The following is a 16,585-nucleotide window of genomic DNA, read 5'->3' on the forward strand; positions in this document are numbered from 1 at the left end:
CCTGTGTGCTCATAAGTTACCAATCTGTTGATCGACGTTGGATCCATAATCTCGGTGCATCAAATAACCTTCCTATTATCCATGTGCCGCTTCCGACAGACTGACTCCTTCATTAGGCCAGACAGACGGAAGTCGAACGGTGCGAGATTCAGGCTATATGGCGGATGAGAAAGAACAGTCCAAGTTCTGTGAGCTCCTCTCTGGTGTGTGAGTCCTTACGCTGTCACGTGAAAGGAGACGTTTGTTTGCATTTTTGTGGCTGAACTCGTTTCTTCAATTTTCTGAGGGTAGCACAGTGCATTTCAGAGCTGATTGTTGCACCATGAGGGAGGACATCAAACAGAACAGCCCCTTCAGAGTCCCAGTGGACCGTCGTCATGATTTCACCGAATGAAGGTGCCGCTTTGAACTCTTTTTCGGAGGAGAGGTGGTGTGTCACCATTTCATTGATTGTCGCTTTGCTTACAATTCGAAGTGATAAACCCATGTTTCATCGCCTATGACGATGTTCGACAAAAATTGTCACACTCAGCCCCCTAACGCGAAGCAATTCTGCACAAGTGAGCCTTCATTGCTCTTTATGTCTTCTCTTAGACGATGAGGAACACAGTGGCACACACTTTTGATATCCCAACTGGTGGGCGAGTCTGTCTGCACTACTAAGAGGGGCGTCCAGTTGAGCAGCGAGGTGTCTGACTGTGATCTTGCGATCACCTCGAATGAGAGTGTCCACACGTTCCAACTTTGCTGAAGTCACATCTGTGTACAGCCTGCCAGCACATGGGAGACTGGACAGGTTTGCCCCACTTCGTTCCGATGATGACAGACAGTAGTGGATCCAAAGGAATTTTTCTAGACAGATTGAAATACGCAGATTGAAATAAGAAAGGAGACAAGAGTGACTTAAATAGTTATAGACCAATCTCATTGCTGACTTCATTTTCTAAAATATTCGAAAAAGATATGTATTCAAGAGTAGCCTCACATTTAATTGAAAATAATTTACTCAGCATGTCACAATTCGGATTCCAGAAGGGTTACTCGACTGAGAATGCTATCTACACATTTACCCATCAAATAGTACAAGCCCTAAATAACAAATTATCACCAGTTGGTATTTTTTATGATCTTTCCAAGGCATTTGACTGCGTGGGCTATGTCACACTCTTAGGAAAACTCAGGTTTTATGGAATTGAAGGCTATACACACAGCAGGTTTGAATCATACTTAACGAACAGAAAGCAAAAAGTTGTGCTGAATACTACAAATAATGTTGGGAGGGTGGTAAATAATAGTGAATGGGGAGTTATCACAAAGGGAGTCCCAAAGGGCTCCATTTTGCGTCCTCTGCTGTTCCTTATTCATGTGAATGGCCTACCAATTAACGTTCAGCAAGCAGAACTAGTACTTTCTGCAGATCATACGAGTGTTACAATAAATTCCACTCCAGAAAAAATAGCTGTTGTTAAGGATGTCTTTCAAAGAGTTATTAAGTGGTTCTCAGAAAATGGACTCTCCCTTAATTTTGAAAAAATTCACTATATCCCGTTCTGTACACCGAACAGAGTCATACCGACAATTGATGAAGTATATGAACAGGGCTCAGTTAACAGGGTAGATTTCTCCAAATTTTTGGGTGCTCACGTTGATGACAACTTGAACTGGAAGAAGTATATTACTGAGCTTCTCGAACAATTAATTTCAGCTTCTTTCGCTCTTCGTATAATAATTCTTGGTAATAAACAGATCAGCCTCCTAACTTAGTTTGCATATTTCCACTCAACAATGTCTTATGGTATAGTTTTCTGGGGTAACTCACCACTTAGACATAAAGTGTTGATTGCACAAAAGAGAGCAGTGAGAATAATTAGTGGTGTTCACCCAAGGAAGTCATGTAGGCACCTATTCAAGGAGTTAGATATTTTAACTGCACCATCAGAGCACATATATTTGCTAATGAAATTCGTTATAAATAATCCATCTCAAGTCGCGAAGAACAGTGATGTTCATACATACAACACTAGAGGGAAAAATGACCTTTCCTATCCGTTATTGAAGCTGTCAGTTGCTCAAAAAGGAGTACATTATTCAGCAACAAAAATCTTTGATCATTTGCCCAACAACATAAAGTGTCTGTCTGGCAGGTAGCAGATCAAGTTTTAAATCTAGCTTAAAATCATTTCTTTTGAACAACTCCTTCTATTCCATGGACGAGTCTGTTTCAGAACTGATAAAAAAAAAATGTACCTCTAAATGCAGTTGCATGTGTAGAACTAAAAATTTCAGTAATGTTAATATTAGCACTATTCATGTGTGTATATGTATGTTGTAATCTGACTTGTTCCACATCACATCGATAAAATAATCGTGAAAATGATCTACGGAATATGACATAACTAAACTAAACGGAAGGCACTTGACCCAGCTAAGGTTAGACTTTGCAATGTGAACACTAAAACATTAAAAAAGCACACAGAATTTACTTTGCTCATTCAACACATAGCAAGTCTCCTCGGATAACTGCTTGCAAATTCTTCAATGATTTCGACGCTTTGTAGGCTTCCAGATACCTCTCGGTGATTACAAATGGCCGCCAAACAGTTCAATCTGTCTTCAGTCATTGTCGTACAAAAATATGATTACGTTAGTGCAAGCGAAGAGAAGCTGCGCTCCACACTGCAAGTGGATATTGGTAATGTAGCGAGAATTTATAAATAAATTTATGTATCTGGAAAAAACTCATTTGCATCTTGGTGCGCCTCTGCTGCTGTTTGGGAATGGGGGGCAGGATGTTCCCTGTCCCTCCGAATCTTCTTCTAAAGAGGTATTTCTCCCGATAATGAAAAGGATCAGACAAGTCGCTGCTGTAAACAAGTGAAGTTGCCACTAAGGGGTTCAGATTTTCTGCTTTTACGATGGTACTGACACCCAAACCTCCAGGTGTCAGACACTCAGATCTGTACCAGATGTTGAGTGTCGATGGAGTATCAATCAAAACACCGATTTAGTTTGTGCTGTGTGCAGTCGTCCAGTAGAAGATGCGTAAACGGTAATGAAAAGTAACATCAGAACTACGGAGTATACACAAACCATATATGTGGACTCTGAATGTGAACGTCTCTGATAAAGCCGGCACGGTAGCTCAGCATGTTTCTGTAATAAAGAAACTGAGTGAAGAGATCAAAGAAAAACTTGAACGAGTGTCATGGAACGTCCACATCGAGCAAAAAAAAAAAAAAAAAAAAAAAAATAGGTGAGTTGGTAAAGAGTCAGACTGTCGTGTTTAACGTCCCGAGACCAAAACCCACTGATGATGACTTTGTTTCACAGTTTTCGAGTGAAATTGTTATATGGGAGAACATATTTCTGCCATGTAAAAGGACGTTTCAGAGTTTGTAGCTACGTTCTTCTGGCAATCTGCTTTCACTTCGTTAGTTGAAGTAGCCAACCTCTAGCGTACATTTTTATATATCACCACACATATCTACACAAATGTACTCTATATGTTTGCTACTTTCAACTAACGAAGCGAAAGCAGACTGCCAAAAGAACATTGCTACAAACTCTGAAACGTACTTTTTGTATGGCAGGAAATGTTCTCCCAAATAACAAGTTAACGCGTAATCTGTTAAAAAAATCGTCATCAGTTGGTTTCGAACTCATGAGCTTCAGTACAACGACCTGACGCTCTACCGAACTTTTTTTTCTTTTTAACTTCGTTTATTCACACCAACGATATTACAGAGCTTGACCAACTTAAAAATGTTACGACTCATACCATTAAAGTGAAAATCGTTCGAGAGTGACCAAGAGCCGTCTGAACTCCACTTTAAAGACGCACATGACATTCATTATTCATTCCATTATTTCATTGTAAGATCGTAATCGCCTCAGGAGATGTAAGAGGGCTGCTCAAAAAGTAAGGTGACTTTTCAAATTTCGCGGGCAACGTACAATCGATTATCGATTTTTTTGTCTTACGTGGGTACACATGTCTCGAACATATGTTCACAGTTTCAATGTACAGCACGCTTCGTTTGTTTTATAGAGATACACAATGTGATCAAAAGTATCCGGACACCTGGCTGAAAATGACTTACAAGTTAGTAGCGCCCTGCATCGGTAATCCTGGAATTCAATATGATGTTGGCCCACCCTTAGCCTTGATGACAGCTTCCACTCTCGCAGGCACACGTTCAATCAGGTGCTGGAAGGTTTCTTGGGGTATGGCAGCCCATTCTTCATGGAGTGCTGCACCAAAGAAAGGTATCGATGTCGGTCGGTGAGGCCTGGCACTAAGCTGTTCCTTAGGATTCAGGTCAGGACTCTGTTCAGGCCAGCCCATTACAGGGATGTTATTGTAGTGTAACCACCCCGCCACAAGCCGTGCGTTATGGACAGGTGCTCGATCGTGTTGACAGATGCAATTGCCATCCCCGAATTGCTGTTCGACATTTGGAAGCAAGAAGGTGCTTAAAACATCAGTGTAGACCTGTGCTGTGATAGTGCCACGCAAAACAACAAGGGGTGCAAGCCCCCTCCACGAAAAACACGACCACGCCATAACACCACCGCCTCCGCATTTTACTGTTGGAACTACACACGCTGGCAGATGACGTTGAACGAGCATTCGCCATACCCACATCATATCGCCACATTGTGTACCGTGATTCGTCATTCCACACAACGTTTCTCCACTGTTCAGTCGTCCAATGTTTACGATCCTTACACCAAGCGAGGCGTCGTTTGGCATTTACCAGCGTGATGTGTGGCTTATTAGCAGCCGCTCGACCATGAAATGCAACTTTTGTCACCTCGCGCCTAACTGTCATAGTACCTGCAGTGGATCCTGATGCAGTTTGGAATTCCTGGTGATGGTGTGGATAGATGTCTGCCAATTACACATTACGACCCTCTTCAACTGTCGGCGGTCTCTGTCAGTCAACAGACGAGGTCAACCTATACGCTTTTGTGGTGTAGGCCTACGTGTCCCTTCATGTTTCCACTTCACTATCACATCGGAAACAGTGGACCCTAAGTAAAAAAAAAAAAAAAAAAAAAAAAAAGGTTACAAGTGGTTCGAGCTCTTCCAAGATGGCCGGGAAGATGCCAATGACGAATCTCGCTCTGGAGGCCACAGCACATCAACAACAGGTGATATAATGTCGAAGCTGTGAAGAAACTTGTTTTAGAAAACCGTCGAATTACTGTAAGAGAAGATACTGAGGATGTTGGCATATCTGTCGGCTCGTGTCACGCAATTTTTCCGGATGTCTTGAGCATGAGACGTGTGTCAGCGAAGTTTGTTCCAAAACTTCTCAATTTTGATCAGAAGAACCGTTGCATGACCATCGCTCAGGAGCTCTCGAATGACGTCGATAATGATACCGATTTGCTCAAAAGACTCATAACTGTTGACGAAACATGAGTTTACGGTTATGACGTCGAAACTAAAGCCCAATCGTCCAAATTGAAGCATCCCGGTGAGGCAAGACCGAAAAAAGTGCCCCAAGTTCGATCAAATGTCAAAGTTTTGCTCACTGTTTTTTTCAATTACCATGGCGTTGTGCATCATGCATTTTTGCCTCAAAGTCGGACGGTCAGTAAGGAGTATTACCTTGACGTTATGCGCCGTTTGCGAGAAGCAATACACAAAAAACGTCCGGAATTGTGGACAGCAATTCGTGGCTTTTGCATAACGACAATGCACCTGCCCATTCATCATTGCTTGCGAGAGATTTTTTGACCAAACACAACACGACAATCATGCCTCAGCCAAAATATTCACCGGATCTGGCTCCTTGCGACTTTTTCCTGTTCCCAAAACTCAAGAGACATATGAAAGGACGAAGATTTTCAACGATTGAGAAAATGAAAATTGCATCACTGGAAGTACTCAAGGCTGTACCAAAAAGTGACTACTAGAAGTGCTTCGAGGATTGGAAGATACGTTGGCTCAAGTGTATTGTATCTGAGGGGGATTACTTTGAAGGGGACAACATGTACAGACAAACAAACGATTTCAGTTTCAAAAAAATTGGATGGTTTATTCAAGACAAATTACTTCACAAATTGAGCAAGTCAATAATGAGTTGGTGCGCCTCTGATCCTTATGCAAGCTGTTATATGGCTTGACATTGATTGACAGAGTTCTTGGATCTCCTGAGGGATATCGTGCCAAATTATACCCGATCAGTGCTTTAGATCGTCAAAATCCCACGGTGGTTGGCGGGCCCTGGCCATAGTGCTCCAAATGTTCTCAATTGGTGACAGAGCCGGTGTCATTTTGGCCAAGGTAGGGTTTAGCAACCACGAACACAAGCTGTAAAAACACTCGCCGTGTGAGGGTGGGCATTATATTGCCGAAACGTAAGCCCAGGATAGCTTGCCATGAATGGTACCAAAATGGTAGAATATCGTCGATATGTCACTGTGTAAGGGTGCGACGGATGACAACCAAAGGGATCCTTCTATGAAATGAAACGGCGGTGCACATCATCATCCCTGACTATCAGGCCATATGTCCGACTACAGTCAGGTTTCCAGATATGTCTTCGATGATCACTGGAGTTCGATTCGAAGTAGGACTCATCACTGAAGACAGTTCAGTCAATGAGATTCCAGGCCGAATGTACCGGACAGCCCTGCATACGGGCTTGTTGGTGTACAGAGGTCGATGGCAGTAGGTGCAAGAAAGGCCGCGAACTCAGCCCCCTATCTGTGAGCCACGTATTAATGGCCCTTGTGGTCACTGAAGCACCAATTGCATGTAAGATCGATGATAATCATGAATTCGGGGCCCTCAGTGTCTCTCTGACGATTGCACGGTCACCACATTCTAGGACGTCCACTTCACTCTTGACAGTGTGTTCAGCTATGATTCCCCATTGCTGCCAACATCGTGGAACAGTGGCATCTCCCCTATACAAATGTAAAGCGATTCGCCGATTGCTCCAACCGACTTCTTGGACCCCAATTACACGTCCTCTCTCACCTGCCTGTCTGCGAAGCGTAGTTACTGTCCAACTGAGTGCTTAAAGCACTCCGTCTTCAGGCCACGAGTGGCCTACCGGGACCATCCGACCGCCGTGTCATCCTCAGTGGAGGATGCGGATGGGAGGGGCGTGGGGTCAGCACACCGTTCTCCCGGTCGTAATATGGTATTCTTGACCGAAGCCGCTACTATCCGGTCGAGTAGCTCCTCAATTGGCATCACTAGGCCGAGGGCACCCCGAAATATGGCAACAGCGCATGGCGGCTGGATGGTCACCCATCCAAGTGCCGGCCGCGCCCAACAGCGCTTAACTTCGGTGATCTCACGGGAACCGGTGTATCCACTGCGGCAAGGCCGTTACCCCCAATTGAGTACACGAAACGAAATTCGCAAAGACTTCATTCCCTGGTATCGACTTGTCTCCTATTTACTATTCTTGCCAGTTGCGCAGTGAAATTGGGCTGCAGCGTAGACCATGTATTACATAGACCGCGCATGTCCCTATCTCAGCAGTGTTAACGCTCGAAACCAACAAAGTCACGTAACTCGGGGCAGAAAGCTGAGTTCCTGTCTTTACACGCTGGGTGAAGTAGAGCTGACAGTCACATTTACAGCTGAGATAAAGCATTGATTTTGACAACTCAACGAACTGTAGTGCAACTCTTACATATGAACTAGTGCTATTTACATAATTTCTCCGAAATTCCTGACGATAAAGTTGTTATCGTTTTTACATGTGCCCATGTTGAAGCGTATTGACAGTTCTTTTAACAAGCGACAGACTCACTTTCCTTTATTGAATACTTTTTTTTTCCTTTTTTTTCTTTTTTGCACCGTGAGTTCTTGTTGTACACCGCTTCCACAGGAGTGGAAGACAAAATAACCATTTCGAACGCAGAATCAGTTTTCTAACGATTCCACAAGAATATGTGTGAAGTGCTTTAGTAAGCTTTCGTAAGGAAGGAAATTCGTTAATGTGCATAATATCAGGTATTTACGTAAAATAAGCACATACGTTTTATCATTTTTGCTTAATCCAGTACAGACACCGAAAAGATATCAAGATAGGAAGCGAAATCTATTACAAAATGTTGATTATACTGTTGTAGTGAGCTACATACACTCCTGGAAATTGAAATAAGAACACCGTGAATTCATTGTCCCAGGAAGGGGAAACTTTATTGACACATTCCTGGGGTCAGATACATCACATGATCACACTGACAGAACCACAGGCAAATAGACACAGGCAACAGAGCATGCACAATGTCGGCACTAGTACAGTGTATATCCACCTTTCGCAGCAATGCAGGCTGCTATTCTCCCATGGAGACGATCGTAGAGATGCTGGATGTAGTCCTGTGGAACGGCTTGCCATGCCATTTCCACCTGGCGCCTCAGTTGGACCAGCGGTCGTGCTGGACGTGCAGAGCGCGTGAGACGACGCTTCATCCAGTCCCAAACATGCTCAATGGGGGATAGATCCGGAGATCTTGCTGGCCAGGGTAGTTGACTTACACCTTCTAGAGCACGTTGGGTGGCACGGGATACATGCGGACGTGCATTGTCCTGTTGGAACAGCAAGTTCCTTTGCCGGTCTAGGAATGGTAGAACGATGGGTTCGATGACGGTTTGGATGTACCGTGCGCTATTCAGTGTCCTCTCGACGATCACCAGTGGTGTACGGCCAGTGTAGGAGATCGCTCCCCACACCATGATGCCGGGTGTTGGCCCTGTGTGCCTCGCTCGTATGCAGTCCTGATTGTGGCGCTCACCTGCACGGCGCCAAACACGCATACGACCATCATTGGCACCAAGGCAGAAGCGACTCTCATCGCTGAAGACGACACGTCTCCATTCGTCCCTCCATTCACGCCTGTCGCGACACCACTGGAGGCGGGCTGCACGATGTTGGGGCGTGAGCGGAAGACGGCCTAACGGTGTGCGGGACCGTAGCCCAGCTTCATGGAGACGGTTGCGAATGGTCCTCGCCGATACCCCAGGAGCAACAGTGTCCCTAATTTGCTGGGAAGTGGCGGTGCGGTCCCCTACGGCACTGCGTAGGATCCTACGGTCTTGGCGTGCGTCCGTGCGTCGCTGCGGTCCGGTCCCAGGTCGACGGGCACGTGCACCTTCCGCCGACCACTGGCGACAACATCGATGTACTGTGGAGACCTCACGCCCCACGTGTTGAGCAATTCGGCGGTACGTCCACCCGGCCTCCCGCATGCCCACTACACGCCCTCGCTCAAAGTCCGTCAACTGCACATACGGTTCACGTCCACGCTGTCGCGGCATGCTACCAGTGTTAAAGACTGCGATGGAGCTCCGTATGCCACGGCAAACTGGCTGACACTGACGGCGGCGGTGCACAAATGCTGCGCAGCTAGCGCCATTCGACGGCCAACACCGCGGTTCCTGGTGTGTCCGCTGTGCCGTGCGTGTGATCATTGCTTGTACAGCCCTCTCGCAGTGTCCGGAGCAAGTATGGTGGGTCTGACACACCGGTGTCAATGTGTTCTTTTTTCCATTTCCAGGAGTGTAGCTCTGCAAATTTTTAAAGTAATTCACTTACACAACTGAGATTTTCGTCACTTTACCTAATCTGTAGGATACAAAAAAGGACTTATCTGAGCATATGTGGTCTTTACTTCTGCACCTAGTAAAAAGCACAACAGCAATACATTTGATCTGTAAGAAAATGTCATAAAATGTGCGCTGTAAATGCGTAATGACATACCCGGCTTCGTGCCCCTAGTCACGTGACTTAGAAATTGGTTTCAGTAAAATGACGTCATGGTCTATGCGCTGCAGCGTCATACATTCAACCTTCGGCCGCCAAAGTTTATAGTTTCGCATTTTCTATCGGTATCTACATGAATAACAATTTGTGAGCAATTTGCGTAACTCCTTCGTGGTGCGTAGTGTTTTGTCTTAGAGTGTATAAAAAAGTACTACAAACCTTCAGAAACCATTCCCGTACCGATTATCACAATATGGTGGTGTTAAAAAGTAGCTACACGTTTCCAAAGTTCATATGAAAACTCGGAAAAGGCTGTTAATATTTTAATTAAAACTGAGAAACTGAAAATGGTTAAATCAAGTAGAGCGCTGATGCCTATAGTTAAGACGTTCACCCTATGTGGTCGAGCAAATATACAGTTAAGAAGTAACCGAGATGATGGTGCATTAAGTGATGAAATCGGCCAAGGAAAATTTCGAGCAATTTTAAAATTTCACATTGACTCACGTGATACATCTCTCATACATTTAGAGACAGCGCCGAACAACTCAGAATTAACTGATTAATTGTTGCCATTCTGTTATATGGAAGAAGATAATCAGGTCAAAGAAGCAAAATATTATGCTATTCTTGGCGACGAAACAACCGATGCCAGTGGAACAGAACAGTTCAGTGTATGTGTCAGATTTCTGGATATAGTCCACCTCGATAGCTGCAAAGGAGCCCGGGTTCGATTCCCGGCTGGGTCGGAGATTTTCTCCGCTCTGGAACTGGGTGTTGTGTTGTCTTCATCATCATCATCATCATCTCATCGCCATCGACACGCAAGTCGCCGAAGTGGCGTCAACTCAAAAGACTTGCACCGGGTGACCGGTGTACCCGACGGGAGGTCCTAGCTACACGACATTTCATTTCATCGAGATGTACAAAAGAGCACAGTACACGAAGAGTTCATATGCTTTCTGTCTGCAACTGACGAGTGGTGCTCCATTAATCGATCAAATCGTTCAAGAATTAAATCAAGTCGGCCTACAAGTTGATAATTTGAGGTTTCAAGGTTACGACGTGTCAACGTGTCTGAGAAGTTTAGTGGCGTAGAATCCCGAATAAAGTACCTCCAACCACTGGCGACTTATATGCATTGCGTAGCACAGAAACTAAACCCAGCTATCCTAAGGCCTGCAGCTTGCCTAGTGTTCGTGATGTGATGGAGTTGGATTACCAGTTTTGCGCGTGAGGAAAAAAACTGGAGCATATGGAGCGAGCTATGCTTGAAAAGCATCGAGAGGCAAATGAAATTACAAAGTCTTGATGGTACACGCTGGCTTGAAAGACTTGATGCACTTCTACAGTTCATAGAGCCCTTTGATTCTGTCGTGCAGTTCCTTGAAGAATTGGACCGAACTTCTTCGTCATCGGAAAATGAAAGTCTTCTGGCTTCTATTCAGCGATTCGACTCTGGCTTACATTTGACGGTAACCGCCACTGTATTCTAAATTACTGTTCCGCTTTCACTGCAACTTCTGCCTGTTGCGTTAGTCTTAACCTTTGCTGTGAGATGGTAGACGAGCAACAAGAACACTGGAAAGGTACAGAGAAACTAAATATCAAGAAGTTTTCCAAGAGGCGTGTCGTATTTTAGAACCTTTGGACATCTCAATGCAGACAGTCAGAACCGCCAAACATTCAGTTCATCATCCAAGTGTAGAAGCCCTGATGCTAAGGAATACCACAGGTAAAATAAACCTTTAATACACACACACATGTTTTTTGTTTGATATAGCATTCCTGTCTTTTCTGTTATGTTCTTTCGAGCTGGAGGAAAATGTCATGTCGTGTTTCGTTTGATGCTGTATGTATTCCTTCCTTTCATCGATTTTGTATTGAGACAGTTGAGAGTCGCTTTTCGGAGGCTGAGCACTCTTCAGTTCTCGACCTGGTCACCCCTACTTTAACACCTAAACCTCCGGATGTCAGACACTCAGATCGGTACCAAACATTGTGTGTCGATAGAGTATCAATCAAAACACTGATTTAGTTAGTGCTGCGTGCTGTCGTCCAGTAGAACGTGCGTAAACGGTAATTAAAAGTAACATCACAACTGCGGAGCATAGATAAACGGTATCTGTGAGCTCTGAATGAGAACGTCTCTGATAAGTGATTTGGAAATGAAATTTACTTCGCAGCAATATGTAATCGTCGGTTTAAAATAAAGAAAATAAAAGCAAAGAAAAGATTTCTCCATCAAATTACATTTCTCCTTTGTTAACAGTTTCCTTGCCTGGCGTGTGCACATGTGGCTTCGTCGCGCGTACACTCCTTAACTATGAGTAAGTTGCTTTTCCGAACATGACGTAATACAATGTGGAATGACTCTCAGTTTTGAGGTAAAGTGCAAAACTGAGAGTCATTCCACAGATAACATCCCAGCAGAAGTACTGAAGGAAAGTGGAGAATCAACAAAAGAGTACTTATATAAACTTATTCAAGAGTGCTATGAAGATGGAAAAGAACCACCTACAGATTTGCTTAACAGCAAAACAGAAAAACGTCGAAAAAAAGGAAATGCTCTGGACTGTGAGAACTATAGAACTATATCCTTACTATGCCACACTTCCAAAATAAAGTTAAACGTAATAAAAAATCGAATAAAAAAGAAAATAGAAGCAAACCTAGGAGAAGACCAATTCGGTTTCAGATCCAGAAAAGGAACTAGGGAGGCAATACTAGCTCTGATGATGGTATTATAAAGACGAATTGGAGTTAATAGGAAAACCTACTTGACCTTAAATAGGTTTACAAAAAGCACTTGACATGGTTAATTGGAAATTGTTATTCCGAACAATGAAGGAAATAAATCTTGATTGGAGGGACATAAAATTAATCTGGAACCTGTATAAAGGGCAGGAAGCAGAAATAGAAGTGAATGGTGTGAAGAAGAAAGCAAAAATAAGAAGGGGAGTAAGGCAAGGATGCCCATTATCACCATATTTGTTCATCTTATTTATTGAAAAAACCATTGAACAATGAAAGGAATAACCAAGGGAATTAAAATTAACAGGGAACGAATACATTGTATCCGTTTTGCAGATGATATAGTAGTACTTACTGAATCAGCAAGGAAATGGAGTTTATGTTGCTAAAATTTGCCAAAATCCTAAGAGACTTCAATCTACAAATAAACAAGAAGAAAACAAAAACTATGGTAGTAGGGAAGACAAAAGAAAATGGTAAATTTAATATTAAACTAGAAGATGATGTTCTAGAACATTTTGAGAACTTCTGTTATTTGGGGAGCACAATCACTGACGACAATAAATGTACCACAGATATAAAGAGAAGAATAGCCTTGGCAAAGCAAGCTTTCTAAAATAAAAGGAATTTATTAACAGAAAATCAAATAACCCTAGAAAGTAGGAGAAAGTTTGCCAAAGCTTTTGTCTGGAGTGTCATAACATACAGATGTGAAGTGTGGACTCTAGAAAAGGCAGAGAAAAAGAGACTGGAAGCAATGGGAATGAGGATATGGAGAAGAATGACGAAAACAAGCTGGGTAGATAGAAAAAGTAATGAACAGATCTTAAGAGAAGTGAATGAGAACAGAACGCTGCTGAATTATATGGCGAAGAAGAAAATAAAAAATGATAGGACACATAATGAGACACAACCAGTTCCTAAAGAATGTATTTAAAGGAAAAGTTTTAGGGAAAAAACCAAGAGGCAGGCCAAGAGCAACGTATTTTAATAACATCAAAGAAGATATGGGGATAAAATCGTATGAAGAATTGAAGAGGTTGACAATGGAGAGAGGGACGTGGCTAAATCGACAAGGAATAGCATTTAGTTTATGATCATGATAGGGCGTGAAGTCTCCCTATGGCCCTGTTCCTGACCCATTGGATATGTGAGACCCAGGTAAGCCACTGATCCAGTCACACACATGTCTCAGTTTTGGACTACAGGATGGGGCCCCCACGATGTGAAGGGGTTCCAGATTGGGAGGTACCTTCTGCCTTGTGAAGCTAACTGCCTGGCTCTTCCTAGGATTAAATTTGAGACGTCAGTTGGTGGCCCAAGCACAAAGTGCTTCACAGACTTGCTGGAGGTGGCGTCCCATGTGGCGCACATTCATACTGGGAGTGAACAGGGCGGTGTCGTTTGCATATAGGGCCAGCTCCACTCTGTCCACTCGCATTGCATTACCCGTGAAGAGCTAGCAGAGCAGGTGGCCAAGTACAGACCCTTGCGGTACTCCGGCATGAGTGGGCCTGATGGTGCACGTTCCCTGGTCTGCCTGGACGTGGAAAGTCTTGTTGAAGAGATATGTCCTCGAGAGGACCCCGTGCAACGTCAGCACCCCATGCACAAACAACTTGTAGACAAGACCGTTGTGCCATACAGAGTCAAAGGCACGGTAGACGTCGAGGAATACCACCCCGAGGTATTCCCTCGTCTCCAACGCCCTCATCGCAGGCTCCACTAGACGGAGCAGCTGGTGGGATGTGATGTGTCCGCCACGAAACCCCAACTGCTCATCTGGGAGAAGATGTTCCTGATTTATGTGTTGAAGGAGCCGCTTTGTGTATAACCTCTCGAGTACTTTCGAGAGGGATGGGAGAAGGCTTATGGACCTGTAGCTTTGAGATGGCCACCACTTCCGCATGTTTCCATACGGAAGGATTGACACCCAAAGCAAGTATCTGGTTAAAAATATTGGCCACATACGGATGAAACTCGGGAGGCAGATTTCGGAGTAGTAAATTCGGGATGCCTTCGTTGCCACAAGCTCTCCAGGCATTAAGCATCCGAAGTAGCAAAGCGATCTCTTCTGTGGTAATGGAGTCAATGACGTCATCTTCCTGTCTTGCAGCAAGGAAGGTTGTAAGACGTTCTGCCACGAGCCTGACGTGGGCATTGTCAACAACGTCAACTACAGGCCTGAAGTAAGCCTCAAAGGTGTCCGCCAGGGCACTGGCCTTGGCGTCCGGCTCACAGAGGTAATTTTGGTCAGACTGCAGTGAGGGCATGTGCTGCCTGTAGCGCAGGATGCCGCACACAACTTAACAAGGGCTGCTCATGCCTTGCTGCAGTGTGCTAAGCCCACCACGGAGATGGTATTTCAAATGTGGTTTATGCGACGTTTCATCACTGGCTGCCTCCTAAGATGCCACTCACGAAAAAGGCGGTTTTGGCCACAATCTATAGAATTGATATTTGGAGGCATCAAGTCCTAACCCACAGGTGATGAGGACATCCAGGAGTGGTGACGTCTGTGGCACGTAGAACTGCCTGATTTAGAAAGGCAATGGCCACTTTGGCTCCCACCTCCACAGGATCAGGTGCATCAGGGAGGTACATCAAAATCTCGGTTTGGAAGCGCTCGACATCGTCCTTTCAGTAGGTCAGACAGCCAGCCTCTACCACCGCACCAATGACGTCTATGTCAAAAATCACTGGTACGTCATCAGATGACAAAAGCTGTCCTCATTGTGGCAGACATAAGCTGATTGACCTCCTTCAGAATGGCGATGTAGAGCACATCAGGTTGTCCATGAACTGGGTAGACAGTGGGGTCAAAGGACCCAAAAATAATGGCTCCGTGTTACAGAGCAACACGTTCTAGTCGGCGTCCGCTGACATTGGTGAGGCGAGAGTTCCATGGAATGGACTTTGCAATGAAGTCCTGTGCGATGGCCAGCAGGGCGTCAAAGTCAGCTTCTTGCAGTATACCCTGGGGAGGCCGGTAGGCCAACACAAAGGTGATTTTGCCGATTGCATTGTAAACTATCACACCAGTGGCCTCAAGGTTGTCTAGGTGGGGCAGTTGCACAGGGAAGTGCCGCAATGACTACTATATCGTTGTACCACCACCAGCAGACAGCTGGTCCGTGTGATAGCAGCAGTAGTTTGTTGCCTTAACATGAACACCTGGCTTTAGGCCAGTATTACACTATCAAATTTCTTTGTCAAAGATTTGATCAAAGATGTGATCAAATATTCGTCAAATATATTTGACAAAGATCTTTGACGTGGCGCTAAAAAGGGGTATTACACTGTCATCATATTTTTCGTCAAAGTTCAAGATGGCTGACAACAACAACTTGTTATTAACTGCAGCAGTTCCATGTACCACAATTGCACTGTGTGCACACGAGGAAGAGAAGCAGGGCAAAAAAAACGATACGTACCTGGGTGGAGCCGTGGGTTTTACGACGACACGATAAAAGCATCAAACAAAACTTGTTACGTGAGCTTATAGTGGAGGACGTCAATTCGTACATCAATTACTTAAGAATGGATGAGCATACATTTCTGTATGTGCTCAGTGAAGTGTATCCTCATCTCACAAAGCACAATACTCACTTAAGAACTGCTATATCTGCAGAAGACAGGATCACTGTAACACTCTGATTCCTTGCTACAGGAGAGAGGTTATGTTACGTTAGGTTAGGTGAGGTTAGGTTAGGACAAGTCAGGTCTCCAATCTTCTTAATCTGTTTTTCTATTCAGGATGCCTCACGTTGTAAAGCGTCTCATCAGCTTCATACATCTCTATTAATTTTGTAGTTGTCCGTACACACCAATTGTATTTACCGGCAGTGTTTGTAAAACACTAGAGATGACAGAATGCTGCAGCGATGCTAGCACTCCACGTGGTAACATGTCACATTGCAGTGAACAGAAGACAAGTGACTTCTTTGATCAGTTCTACAGCCAGGCCCTAGATTTGATCAAATATTTGACGACATTTGGCAAAGTTCCCTATTACACCATCAAATTTCTTTGACAAAGATATTTGACAAAGATATTCGACAAAGATATTGGACAAAGAAATTTGAAAGTGTAAT

The 16,585-nt window shown here is 44.2% G+C and overlaps 1 pseudogene; it reads right to left on the reverse strand.

The window, feature by feature from the left end:
• Nucleotides 1-7,239: 7,239 nt before the first annotated feature.
• LOC124719269 lies at nt 7,240-7,356 on the reverse strand (annotated as a pseudogene).
• Between the last annotated feature and the right edge of the window lie 9,229 nt (nt 7,357-16,585).

The sequence above is a fragment of the Schistocerca piceifrons genome, chromosome 10, assembly GCF_021461385.2.
Source record: "Schistocerca piceifrons isolate TAMUIC-IGC-003096 chromosome 10, iqSchPice1.1, whole genome shotgun sequence".
Lineage (NCBI taxonomy): Eukaryota > Metazoa > Arthropoda > Insecta > Orthoptera > Acrididae > Schistocerca > Schistocerca piceifrons.